The 14891-nt window shown below is 37.3% G+C and overlaps 1 pseudogene; it reads right to left on the reverse strand.

Annotated features, from left to right (window-relative positions):
• Nucleotides 1-9968: 9968 nt before the first annotated feature.
• Nucleotides 9969-10625, reverse strand: LOC105512860 (annotated as a pseudogene).
• Between the last annotated feature and the right edge of the window lie 4266 nt (nucleotides 10626-14891).

Below are 14891 nucleotides of genomic sequence, written 5' to 3' on the forward strand. Positions count from 1 at the left end.
TTCCTTACTCCTTATATGAAAATTAATTCAAGATGGATTAGAGACTTAAATGTTAGACCTAATACCACAAAAACCCTAGAAGAAAACCTAGGTAATACCATTCAGGACATAGGCATGGGCAAGGACTTCATGTCTCCCAATATTTCTGAAGGATTTTAATGAGGTTAGACTCATAGAAGTTCTTCACCAAGAAAATGTTTGTTGAGTATTCAAATATGAAAAATACTGAAAACAAAAGTAGCAGTCTTCACTATTTAATGTCATTAGAGATGCTGTTTCTCTAAAACTTGGCACTTAATCCATTTAGCCCCTTTGACTCTATTTTTCATCCTAGAGTCTTCAGGGTCCCCAGTCTATACTTTAGTATCCCTAATAAGTCACACAAACCTGTGGATCCTGGACCTCTTCAGCATTGACTCTATCCCTCAATACAACAATACTTGTTTCCTAGTAAACTTCAAACAGTTTAGAGTTGCCTGCTCATGTGTGTTGTCCCTTACCTGTTGTCCTTTATTTTCCTTCCTTTCACTGGGGAATTCTCCTTTCCGGACTTCATGTCTATGTTAGAGTCCTTCAAGTTTCCACTTGATGCTCCTCTCTGTTCTCAATGTGTACTGTTTCCCTTGGGGATCTCATCCATCTTTTGTAATTTCAGTTATCTCTCTACACAGGTGAACCTCAAACTTATATCCACATCTCAGTTTTTCTTGTGAGCTACCGATCATGCATCTAGTGCACTTAAACATTCCAACTCAATCTCCAGCACCAAGTCAATAACTTTTAATCAAAACATATTATTTTTTGAATCTTCCTGAGCTCCTTGAATGTCATTATAATACAACTGATTGTATAAAACATACATTTATATATTTATTTGTTCATTCACTACCATATGCCAGACACAGTTCTAGACTTTGGAAACACAACCGTAGATAAAACAAACTATTTGTTCTCAAGAAGTTGACAGTTGATTTGGTGGAAGCAAGAACTAATAAACAAATACGTAGTATGCCAAATAGTGGTAAGTGCTAAGAAGAATAACGTAGGGTAAAGGAAGTATGGAGCCTTGCAAGTATAAGACTTTTTGGTCAGTTCAAAGTTCAGTTCTTAGGTGGAGAATCTGAGGAACATCAAGGAAGTCAGTGTGATTACAGTAATTAATAATATGAATAGTAGGATTTTTCTTAAATCTTATTGGCTCCTCAAAGGTTGAGCCAGGTCACATGTAGCCTTGAGGCCATAGTAAGGGCCTTGACCTATATTCTAAGTGAATGTAAAACTACATGAGGATTTTAGACAGATAAGGAATATAATTTTACTATGATCACTCTGGCTGCTGTATTGAAAACTGATTTTAAGGGGTTAAGAGTAGAACCAGTAAAATCAGTTGTCAACCTGAAGAAATAATTAGGATGAGAGATATCAACTTTATACTAAGCTTAGATTCAGGTTTTATTAATGGAAATGATGAGAAAGTATGAAAGTCCAGTTGTATTTTGAAAGCAGAACTAAAAATTTGTTGATGGGGTGGGCCATAGTTTTAAAAGAAAGAATAACTTCCAGTTTTCTTCCAAACATGTTTAAGGATAGAATTGATATTTCGTGAAATAGAGAAGACTGTAGAAGCATGTTGTTGTTGGAAGGAAATCAAGATTTTAGATTTCAAAAAGTCAAGTGGATGCCTGATAATAATAATACATATCATTTAGTGAGTATTACAATATTCTGGGCACTGTTTTATGGACTTTATTCACTCATTTAGCCCTCAAAGTATCTTTGTAAATTCACTATTGTTAGCCCCATTTTATGGATGAGAAAATTGAGGCAAGAATATTAATTCGCTCAGGACCACTTTGCTAGTAACTGGCAGAGTAGAGTACAAGACACTCTCTTCCAGAGCTTGAGATTTTTATCCACTACACTATACCATCTAAAATGACATACATTCTAGTGCAAGTATAGTGATATTTGAAAGCATACATTATAAGATAATTAAAATTGTGAGCAAAAGTAGTTTGCTTGAGGAGTGAGAATAAATAGAGAAGATACCTATGAACCAGGCCCTAGAATACACCAGTGTAGTAGTAAAGAGATGAGGAGGACCTCATAACGGGGATTGAGAAAGGATGACCACAGGTAGGAGGATACTCTTAAGATAAATTTGTGTCTAGACATCAAGTGAAGAAAGTGTTTCAACATAAGGAAGTGAGCAACTACCCCAAATTCTGCTGCTATGTTAGGTATGGAGAAGGCTCTGATGACACTGATTTAGGCCAGTGAGACTTGCACATTTCTGATCTTCAGAACTGTAAGATAACTTGTGTTGTTTTAAGCCACCAAGTTTGTGGTAATTTGTTATGGCAGCAACAGGAAACTAATAGTTACTAGAGGAAATGAGCTGAAAAGGTGGGAGTCGATGGCCAGAGAGTGAGGATGAGGTTCTTGAAACTGAGATTATGGTGGGAGTGCCATGGTTGGTAATGACAAGGCCCACTTTCAGTCCAATAGTATTTCAAGTAGGATGAATGAGAAGAGCACTGAGAAGAGATGAAGGGACTGTGTGACCAAGCTATTAGAAGTGTTACCTATGTAGGTAATAAATTCGAAGGGATAGTATCAAAGGCAGAGATATTGAGCCAAGTATATCCATGTTTGCCTTTCTCTACACCATTCTCCATTCTCTTTGAAGTTCTCCTTCTATTATCCTTTTCCCTTGCTTGAAAGAAACTCTTCCATATCTTCTCATTGATCTTAGGATAAAAGTCAAAATCTGTATTATGGTCCAGAGAGCTATGCATAATCTGGCCTGGCTCAGTATTTCAGCAACACTGACTTTCCTTCAGTTCCAGGCGTGAGTCATGCTCCCCATTTCCTCGGGGGCTTTCTGCTTGACGCACCTCTTTCTGCCTACTTTCTGCATACTTAAGTTCTGCATACTTAAGTTTTGCGTACTTTTTGCTTGGCACTCCTCTTTATGCCTGTCCCCATTGTCTACACTTAGTGAAATTATTCTCATTTTTATCATGTTGGTTCAAATGCTGTGCCTTTAAGGAATTCGTCTATAATCCAGTGGATTATATCAGACTTTTTATGTTATGCTTTCACAACATTACATACATTTTTAAATTCATGTATCTTTTTTGCTGTGCATATGTGTATGCATGTATGTGATTGCTTAACTTTTCTGATGAATTGTAAACTCACTGAGAGTAAGGACCTTGTCAGTCTGCTTAATGTTGAAAAAGTTAGTATTTCTCTCTGACAATGTTTTTTCACTCCCTTGTTATGGAAAACTTCAATTATCAATTAATTCTCACATTAAGTAATATAATATTTTAAATCCATCAAAATTCACTCTTTCTATTAGAAAATAAAAATTTGAAGCTATGATGAGAAACTTTTTTTTTTTTTTTTTTTTTGAGATGAAGTCTCTCTCTGTTGCTCAGGCTGGAGTGAAGTAGTGTGATCTCAGCTCACTGCAACCTCTATCTCTCAGGTTCAAGTGATTCTCCAGCCTCAGCTTCCCAAGTAACTGGGACTACAGCTGTGTGCCTCCATGCCTGGCTAATTTTTTTGTATTTTTAGTAGAGACAGGGTTTCACTATGTTGGCCAGGCTGGTCTCAAACTCCTGACCTTAAGTGATCCTCCTGCCTCAACCTCCCAAGGTGCTCACCATGCCTGCTATGAGCAATGTTCTTTAGTTGACACTTTATCTATTCAAGGATATTAAGAATAAGAGATCATTTTAATATGGCCTCTATCGTAATTTTGATATAAAGAACTTAAACATGTGGTTGTATAGCCCTCATGTTTCATTTCAGTTTAAAAATAGTTCCTTCTATTGCTGTTCATTTATTCCCTATTCCCCATGATTTTCTCTGGTATGTCTGTGCCAGAGAAGTTTGAGATATGATTCGGAAGAAGTATACTTGTTCAGGAAATCTAAACTTTCCTCCTAGAAAATTTTTGGGTCTGAATCAGAGTAGCAGAAATTGCTGGCAAATCCACTGTCTCCACACCATGTCATGGTCTCAATATCAGCTTTATCAACAACAAAGTTGAAAAATGATGAAGAAAAATGAGGTAGGAGGAATCTAAGGATAAATGTTTCAATGGCATATTAACCAAATGCAACATGAGAAACTTGTTTGGATTCTGATTCAAACAACCCAACTGTAAAAAATCCTGTACAAGACGATCATAGAATTTGAGCATTGACTGAATGTTTAATGATACCCTTTTATGCATATGTGGTCATGTAACAAATTACTCCAAAACATAGTGGCTTAAAATAACAAACACACTATCTCACAGTGTCTGTCGGCGAGGCATCTGAGCATGGCTTATATAGGTGCCTCTGTCTCAAAGTCTTTCATAAGACTGCAATCAAGGTATCCTTTAGGACTGCAGATATCTGAAGGCTTGACTGAGATATCTTGACTGAGGATCTGCTTCCAAGTTCGCTTATGTGGCTTGTCAGGCTTCAGCTATAATCTGGCTCATGGACAGAGTCATTAGCCTGTTACACAGGCCTCTCCATAGGGCTTCTCACAATAAGACAGGTTGCTTCTCCCAGAGTTAGGGCTCAAAAAGAGATAGAAAAAGTGTGTGTGTGTGTGTGTGTGTGTGTGTGTGTGTGTGAGAGAGAGAGAAAAAAAATATATATAAATGAGAATGATCAATCATGGCCCATGGAAAGATATGGAAAATGAGAAATTGAGAGAACAAGAGAAGGTGAGAGAGAAAATATTCACAAGATGAAATTCTCAGTCTTTGTAACCTAATCTCAGAGTGATATCCCATTCCATTAGCCATATTTTATTCATTTAAAGGTTCAGGTAACACTCAAAGGGAAGAACAGCAACAAAAAGTCTTTGATACCAGGAGGTGAGAATCACTGGTGACCATCTTAGAAGGCTATCTATGAGATACATTAAGGAATTATTGTTAATTTTTTCCTTAGGTATGATAATAATATTGTGGTCAAGATGATTTTTATCTTTTATTGATAAATACTAAAATATTTACAGATGAAATAATATTAAACATTTGTTTCAAAATAATACAATAGGAGGTGGCAAAGTAGATGGGGGTATAAATCAAACAAATAGGGCCAAAAACTGAAGAACATTGAAGCTGGATGTTGAGGATTAATTCTATTATTCCTTTTAATTTTGTGTTTGCTTGAAATTTTTTTAAAGATTTTTTTTTAAATAAAAATATTTTACTTTCCATCTACTGAATTTCTGTGTTTATTTTTTATTTATTTATTTATTTTTTGAGACGGAGTCTCACTCTGTTGCCCAGGCTGGAGTGCAGTGGCCAGATCTCAGCTCACTGCAAGCTCCGCCTCCCGGGTTTATGCCATTCTCCTGCCTCAGCCTCCCGAGTAGCTGGGACTACAGGTGCCCGCCACCTCACCCGGCTAGTTTTTTTGTTTTGTATTTTTTTAGTAGAGACGGGGTTTCACCGTGTTAGCCAGGATGGTCTCAATCTCCTGACCTCGTGATCCGCCTGTCTCGGCCTCCCAAAGTGCTGGGATTACAGGCTTGAGCCACCGTGCCCGGCCATTTCTGTGTTTATTATACAATAGCTATTATCTTGGTCAAAGTAAAACAAGTGTATTTAATATGCCCCTTAAACTTCAGTAGTAATAAGGTCAACATGCCGTGATTTTATAATTGATCTTTATATTGCTTTATATTTATTCAATCAATGCTGAGTCCAGAAATTTATGATATTTCAACCTATTTATATTAAGGTCTAATCTGTTTAAATAAAAGTTCTGCAGCTATCATAGAAACTTGAGATGACTACCCTATATTAAAAGCCCCATAAGGCTGAATACTCAGAGTAATGTCATCTTAGAATAAAATTCGCCAAGTGGTATTGTAATTATTTCCCAAAGTAATTATAAATTAAATTTACATACTAGCAGTTAAAGTTGGCTGCATCCTTTAGAGTAAAGAAGTTGAGCAATAACATGTAAAGAATGCTTATTTTAAAAACACATATATGGTTAGGGTAGAAAAAGATGCATATTTTGATTCTTTAATTCATTTGGTAGATAGAGAGGATGTGGTAATTTTTAATAACACATATTTTTCAGCAGAGTATATAAAGTGACTTTTCTCATAACCCAGAGGCACTAATACTAGAAATATTAGGTTAATAAATGAAAAGAAGTATAAGACTTAAAAAATAGGAGACAAGGCAACTGCTCCTAAAATATATTAACATTTGTCTAAGAAGAATATATTCACAAAACGACCATATGTGTCACGGCATACCTGTCAACTTTTGCGTCACCATTTTGGAATTCACCTGTCTTCATGACGTTCCTCAACTTCTCTATGACGCCTTCCCTTATCCCTCAACCAATGGGAATCTCTCTTCCATATTCCTTCATTGAACTCCATGTCTGTGTCACACATTTATGTGGCAGCATAGTCAATATTTTTTGGTTTGTGTCCTTTTCTCAGAGTATTTTTAATATTTTCTTAGGTCATGGATTAGCGTTTTGAAAGCCTGGGCCAGGTCTCTTACTTTGTGTACCCCTGAAAGGCCTTGTAACATGGGTTCTCCATACATGCATGTTGAAGGAATAATGAAATAAAATGATTTGCAAAGCTTTGATATTTATTGACTAAGTTTTATTCCACTGTAGAGTGTGTTCCTGTGTAGTCTTCTCAGTGATGTGTATTGAACTGTTCTGTATGGGCTCTGTTCAGTTTCTTGGGGAAGATATGTTAGTTGTTAACTCTTTACTTGAAGAGCTCTTTCCTGAGAAATCTTACAGGCTTTTGGGAACAACATGGGATTAAAACGTTTTAGGTCTCTCTTCCCTCAGTACGTTGCAGGTACTTACTGTGTTGTTGTCTCAGTCTAATTGCTTTAATGCTTTCTCTTAAGATACTGTGTGAATGAACAATCTTAGATGTATCGGTAAAAATGATGCAATGTGGTGAGGCAGAGGTGATACTAGAATTCTGTTATCAAAGTGACCTTTAAGTGCTTTCAGAATTTTCTGTTAGGTAATTTAGTAATGAGTTGAGTTCATTGAGTTCACATGAATTCTTGTTAATTCTTTTTAAAATGATTAACATTTGAATAGTATATGTTGATATAGCATTTCTACATTGCCTTTATAATTTAAAATATATTTGTTATTATATCTGATGCATTTTATGAGAAGACATTAAAGCATGCTCAATGAACTTATAGATCATTTGAAATTCAGAGTCTTAATAACTGCATGCTTTAATATCTTCTCATAAGAAAATGTGTCAATGTCTGAATATGCAGCTGCTTTTAAAAAAATAAGTAAATATAAAACAAAACAAAATAAATGAACATAAATGCTTTGAAAATATCCTTAAACATTAAAGAAAAATATTGAACCTGAGCTCTTTGGAAAAATGCAAAGAAGCTTTACTCTTTTCATTGGTTCATGGTTGGAAAAGGCTTGGAGAATGGATGAGAAGCTTCCCTGGGATTGGAAGAACATCAGGCAGAAGCCTCTATACTAGGGGGCTGAAGAAAGCACACTGAGGAGACCCACATTAGAGTCCCCTTGCTATTCTCCATGAGGACCCTCTCCTGAGGTACTCTCCTGGGGGAAGTCTTGCGGCTTCCAGCCTGTGCAGGCTGGTAAGGGAATCACCCAACGTCTTGAAGACCTCCATATCTTCACATGTCCAGGAAGTGACTTTCGAGGAATTCACACAGAAGAGCTTATTCAGGCACAGCAAGGTTTGATTCAGGTTCTTCTCACACCGTGGAAACCTTTATGGCATCCAGGTTATTCTTCCATCAGTGATGGCCTATGAGCTCCAGGCATGATGTTGAAATAAAAGCTTAGGGAGAAAATATAGAAGGTCCTCTCTTCCCTTTCAGGCAAGCACATTACATGAGTTTCACTCCCAGGTATATCTAACAATATTCTGGTGAGAGTTTCACTTCCAGCATTATCTAACAATATTCTGAAGACAAACACAATCAACTTTCTACTCCAGATTTAGAATTAGGGCCTTCTACTAGCTAAGGATGGACAGATGCAAATGGAGCTGCTAACCCAAAGTGCTATTTCAAATATACTAATGGGCTAACCAGGATTCTAATACACTTATTGAGGCAAGGGGGTATCGCAGTTTTTTTTCTAGCTAATTACATATCTTGAACACATTCATCAATGAAAAGCATTACTAATTTACTTTATACTAATTCATAGATGTCCTGGGAATATATTTGGATAAGTCTGAATCACTTGTATAGCTACCCTGAGCACAGATTTTGAATAAAGATCCTTTCAAACATAAGTAACACTTCACCACCACCATGACCAGCGTAATTATAATACATAAATATTTTAAAGTATAAGACTGACAATATTACATTTGATTAAATGACTTATAAAAGACATTCAGCCAAATGAACAGTTTGTTGCAAGTTAGGGCTTTTGATTGAAAGACTACTCTCTAGTCTCCTCATCTTGATTAGATGTTTTTTTTCCCCACTATCTTAAGAACTTACATGGGTGCAAATCTAGTGAGCTCTTTCACTCTTTTTCCCTAGGTTTGTGCTCTGACTACTACCAGCCCACTCAAATGGATCTTATCAGGGTCAATAAGGACTACTATTAATATACTGATAAGTCATTGACCCATTCTTGACTCTTATGTTAACCTATCAGTAACACATGACACAGCGAAATTTTTACTCAAATGTCATCTCTTTGAGGCCTTTCTCAGTCACTTGATCTAGAATTCTAAGTCCCTGCCTTATTACTTCCCTTCCACTTCTTTGCCTCTTCTTCTTAGCTGTTATGTGCATTTAATATGCTACAGGTTTTACATATCAGTCCCAGTTATTTTCTTTCTCCTCCCAACCAGAGCATGAGCTCCACGAGGGCTGTAATTTCTATCTGTTTTATTCGTTGTTTTACCACTGGTGCCTAGAACAATGCATGAGACAAAAGAAGTGATCATTGCGCATTTGTTGATTGACTGGATGAATGAAAAATATCATTTGTGGAAACTTAAACAAACATGAGCTTGTGGAAAGCAATGTGAGAATGTTTATATGTATAAAGAGGATTTCAAAAAACTTGTTCATGTATTTTTTATTCCAATGAATTTATATTTAGAAATCTATCATAAGTAAATAATCAGAGACAAGATGCAAATTCTGAGTCCCTTAAGTATTATCACCACAGGCTGCTGGAACACATCTGATAGCCACATGAAAGTGTTTACTGCTAACCTGAGATTTTACTACAAACCATTGTTGTATTCCCCATCTCTGCAGATGCCGTGTATTGTTTTGTATTGTGCTGTGTGTGATAAGATGTTTCACTTTCGTGGGGGTGACGTAAGATAGAGAGCTTCATTCACAGTCTTTGGGAGTTTACATTTATACAATTTTACGAAAGCAATTTTTAAATCTGTAACAAAAGACTTACAAATATTAAAATTGTTAACACACAAATCCCACTTAGAATTAATCATAAAGCAATACTCATACAGGCAACAATTTACGTAAAAGGACAGTCATCATATAATTATTGATAATGGTTAAAAGTTGAAAACCTTAACGTTCAGAAATTAAATATTTATTCAGTGGAATATTTGTTTTCACAGACTAATAATCTGCAAAATGTCCTTGATAAGTGAAAAATCAGATTTTTTTTGAGAGCACATCTCCAAATCATCTTTTATTAATATGAAAAGGGCATATTTAGCAAAAGACACACTGAGAAAAGAGTCACTATGGCCTAGGACATGGGGCAGAGAGGTGCCAGGCCTGAGCCCCTGCTGGGAGAGAAGGAGGCTCAGGACAAAGTGGGAGAAGTGCTGGGAAGAGCTGCGTAGTGGGGCCACAGAAAGCTCCAGTGGGCAACACTGTTGGCAGGTCATGGGTGGCACTCACCGGGACCTCACTGCTAACTCTTGTTTTTAGGGGGGCATAGTTAGTGCTGCCACCTTGAGTGAGAGCCGCCCCTTGGTTCCTGGAGGGCACCCACCAAGTGATACAGGACAGGAAGTCCAGGTTGGCTAGTGCAGCACGGGATGAAGGCCAGGGAGAAGCGGGTGCTCTGCAATGGCCAGGAAAGGTTCAGACCCTGAGGCCGAGGGGCTTCCTGTTTCGTGCGGACGCTCCACTCTGTCTCTGCCAGGCACTCTCCGACTAGGGCCCGGACATGGATGATGCCTCTCTTCAGGCCCTTCATGGTGCTCTTGTTGCCAGCATAGGTGGGCCGGATCTCTTTGCTTATCTCCTCTATGACCGACAGCAGGTCCTTGTAGGGTGTCCTGGGAGCCCTGGGTGCTGGTGACTTCATCTCCTGTACAAAGCCCATGGAAGGCGGCCCAAAGTCGTTAAACAGCGGTCTGAAAGGGGCAGCGGCCCCTGACTTTGAGCCCGAAGGCGATGGGACGCTTCGTGACCAGGCCCACTTCATGGACCAGCGGGGCCAGCAAACTGAGGCTCAGCGAGGGTAGGAGGCAGGCCCAATATTGCACAACTCAGGTTGTCTTCATTTCGAGGTCTCCACCGCCCGGCAGGCGAGCAGGAGTGGAGCTAGATCCTCACCTGGTAGGGACCGGGGTGCACGGCCCAGGGGTGCTGGAGCAGGGGGTGACAAATCACATTTCTAAACAAGGAATCCAATTTTATATTAACAGCATATATCTTTTTTTAAAATATAAGTATAGAGAAAGGGGATGAAATCAATGTTACAATGTTATCTGTGGAATTTGACATGGGTGATTTTCCTCACTAGAATATTAAGGTAGAATAAAAAATAGAAGGGGACACTAAAAGTCAGGTTCTTGATTGAAAATCTCCAGGTTTCCTTGCCCAACCTTTTACATTTGCACAACACTTACATGTCACCTTCTGACAATCGATTCTCCTAACCGCCCTGTGAGGTTGGCAGGTCAAGTATCATTATCTCCAGTTCTTACATATAGACCCAGAGAGGTTAAGAGACTTGCCCAAGGTAACCCAGTTAGAAGGTAATAGAACTAAAATAAAAAAAAAAAATTAAAAACTCCGTCTCTTCCAGTCACATGCTTTCCCCTACATTGTTCTAAACTATTGTGCTAAAAAATTAGAAAAGAGAAAGGCAGTGATTGTGTTCTCCTGAAAGCTATTTGAGTGCTCTTCTATTAGTGCCAGACAGCTTTGAAGTCATTGATTGCCCCTGAGAGATGATGAGATTGTGCTATACGGAACTTGGCCATCATTACCATGTGATTTTCAATTAAGAAGCAAATCAAATGTATCCCAGTGTCATGGTCATAACCTGAAGGGTTCAGACAAGCTACTAGCTGCATACGAATCAGGGAGGACTAATCATTTGTCTGTGTGTGCTGACTGTCGTTTTTCAGAAGAAATGGTCTTTCACACTTGTGGCCAAGCTATTTTATTTCTCATACTATGGGGGTTGTCATTTGTAAATTAGGTCTTTAACTTATTTTTGACTCTTGGGAAAACTTATTCCAGATATTCATTGAACAATCACTACAATAATACAGAATGTGAAAGTGTGTTGTTGAGAACAGAACAACTTTGAGAAGTTCAGTAAGAAGACTGCTGGGAAAAGTATAAAAAGCTGTGAACTTAAAGATGTGGGATCAATACAGCCAAGCTGATGGTCCAACTGTCTAACCTTCAGCAAGTCACAACCACTAAACTTCATAATTCATAAAGCAGTGCTATTAATCTCTAGCTCATAAAGTAGTGAAGATTAAAATAAAATAACTTGTGCCAAAGGGTCTAGCCCTGTAATAAAGTGTAAATTTGCTGAATACATTTTTGTTTTGTTTTGTTTCAAGGTAGTGATATAGAAACAGTATCCTCTAGGATGTTAGCTGGAGACTTTAAGGGTAAGCACCTTACTGTGAGAAAGGGCGACTTCATGAAGGAAATGTGATTGGTGCTATGTGATATGCCCTTATGAATTGGCCACTAAGGAGGACGTGAAGGAGCCACGTGAAAAATGTTGTAATCATGTCTACCAATGGCAGCTACTTAGGTGTCATTGTTGATTGATCTTACTGCAAAAGGTAAGAAGTACTCTTTCTCAGGTATATTGTAAAGAAGATGAAAAGGATATGATCTACCTCATACTATTTTTTTAATATCTTAATTGTAAAGCAAGCTGCAACTGTCAGAAAACAAAACTGACATGATTGTCACTCATACTTGAATGAATTGATATTATTAAGCACTTTCTTGTTTATCTCTTGACACACTTTTTATTGACCTATATAAAATTTACTTATTTTAGTAGTACATTATTATGAGATGTGGTTTTTATTCTCCATTTTTTACCTCACCATCAATTGGATATAAATTCTATATCTCAAATATGTGGATCTCAGTTTCACCTTTTAAGATTTTTTACCAATTCAGTCATTATTTCAAGCTCTTTTTATCCTGTTATTGACGTCTCTAGGTCCCAGACACTTTGACTTTTATTTTTGAGTGATGCACTTTACATAATTTAGTTTTAGGGTCTCCCTGAGTACTATGAATGAAATAATTTGATGACCATGATGTCATGCTCAGTAATCATTCATGAATCCTCTTTTAGGACATCTAGAAACTCTTACCCCAAAATCAAAGAACACCAGCGATTATCAATTTCTCAGAATGAATTAACTTTTAATATTAATGCTAATGCCACAGCACATAAAGATGCTTCTTGTGGTTAAGTCTGAAGATGCAGAAATCCTTGTCAAGTTACCAAGCCAGAGATGTGCTGTGATCATTTGCTCTTTGTCTTTGTTCTTAGTGCTATGCCTGCTGGCTACTTGGCAGGGTGTATCCTAGGTATTCCTTTGTAGAGCATATGTCCTAGCTCTGTGTTCTAGGTTCATTTGCTCACTCATCCATTTAACAAATAGCACTTGGGTGCCTACTATATACTAGGCACAGTTTTCTGAACTGGGAATACATAAAAAAATAAAAAATCCATAGCTTTATGGAGCTTATATTCTCGTATGAGTGACTAAAAGTTAGCAAGTAAAATAAACAGGATGTTAGCAAAGGTGTAAATACAGCCATATAAGAAACTTGCCTCAAAAAGTTATTTAATGATAAAATGTTTGAAAATCCTCAAGTAAAACAAATATTTTCATGTCAAAATTCTACCCCTGTCAACATGTTGAAACATGCAATTCTAGTTTGTACCCAGATGGCATGGTTTAGGACTGGTCACAAGTGAAATATCTTAAGTATTTGTGTGGACAACCTTGGCTTTAGTCACTATCATTTTGTACATAGTGTATAAAAAAGCAAGCTCTTTCTGTGGCTTCCAGTTGACCTTCTACAGAGTTTCTACAGAGTTGTTCCAAAAATATTTGAATAGTGGAAGTCTCATAAGAAGCAGCATGTGACGTCATCTTAAAAGCTGAGCACTTTCCAGGGTATTTGGACATTTGTTTAAAACAACAAAATTAATATCTATCTTATGGTGTTATCATCATCGAATGAATGTCATCAAATGTCAATCTCATGATAGCACCCCTATCCAGTAGATGGTAATACTGGGGCAGTGTTGTTCCTAAGCTCCTTGTCAGCAATGTAAACATTGCCAATATTCCTAGGGCTTGGGAAGATTAATATTAGATGAGGCTAAGAAGCGTGGGCTGAACTATAAAAATATCTTGTTTATAACAAGGTTGCATAACAAGACCTGGCCTTGACTCACTTGGAATGTCTGGGTGGACATCAGAACAAATTGCACTATTAGAATTTGATAAAAAGCCTCATTTGCTGCTTAAATTTGAACATTACCCAGTTGACTAGGAAATAATGTGGAAAAATATTCAACTCTCTACTTTTGCAATATCTCCCACTGAATGTCATAATAGATGGATGAGCATTTCAGGAATAAATACTGGCAGTTAGAAATACTGTGTCCTGTAAGTCATTTGAGCTATTTGTGGGAGGTGTGAGTACCTAAAAAAATTCAGGTTTTGGTAAGAAGGAGGAAGGGTTAACAGACAGTAGGTAAACAACACACCCAGCTGCACACTCCAAATTAAAATTGAAGCCATCACACATTTTGTTTGCATATGCTACTAATAGTTGCTTTGAAATATAATAAATTGTCCTGCAGGGTCAACATAACAATCTAGTTGGCACAATTTGGACTTAGTTGTATTAATTATGTGTTTGTTGGTGTTGTGAATAGGGCTTTGCTATTACTGGGTAAACACTAGTACTTGAGTCTTTTCTTCAAAGCATATATATGTATGTCTGTATGTGTATATATATCCCAACAAAGGACCTCATTTGAGAATGTGTGCAGCAAAATAATATTGTAGCTTCATGTAGGAAACATGACAGGAAAGGTAATCACCTAACTCAGAACTTATAAAAAGCCTGATGTTTTCTCTTATTTGTCCTTTATATATGTGTATATATATATATCTTAAAGCTTTCAATAGTCTATGGAGAATGCATGAAACCACATATTCTGATGCTAAGGAATTAAAGACATTTTGTATTCCCTTGACTATATTTACTAATACCGTTCTTGTTCTGTTTCTATTTGTTATGTAACAGATCAAATATATGACTTAGCCCCCATATATATCTCTTTTTTTTTAATTTTTTTTAAATTATTATGATTATACTTTAAGTTCTAGGGTACATGTGCATAACGTGCAGGTTTGTTACTTATGTATACTTATGCCGTGTTGGTGTGCTGCACCCATTAACTCGTCAGCACCCATCAACTCGTCATTTACATCAGGTATAACCCCCAGTGCAATCCCACCCCCTCCCCCCTTCCCATAATAGGCCCCGGTGTGTGGTGTTCCCCTTCATGAGTCCAAGTGATCTCATTGTTCAGTTCCCACCTATGAGTGAGAACATG

Source organism: Colobus angolensis, unplaced genomic scaffold (genome assembly GCF_000951035.1).
Source record: "Colobus angolensis palliatus isolate OR3802 unplaced genomic scaffold, Cang.pa_1.0 Scaffold104, whole genome shotgun sequence".
Lineage (NCBI taxonomy): Eukaryota > Metazoa > Chordata > Mammalia > Primates > Cercopithecidae > Colobus > Colobus angolensis.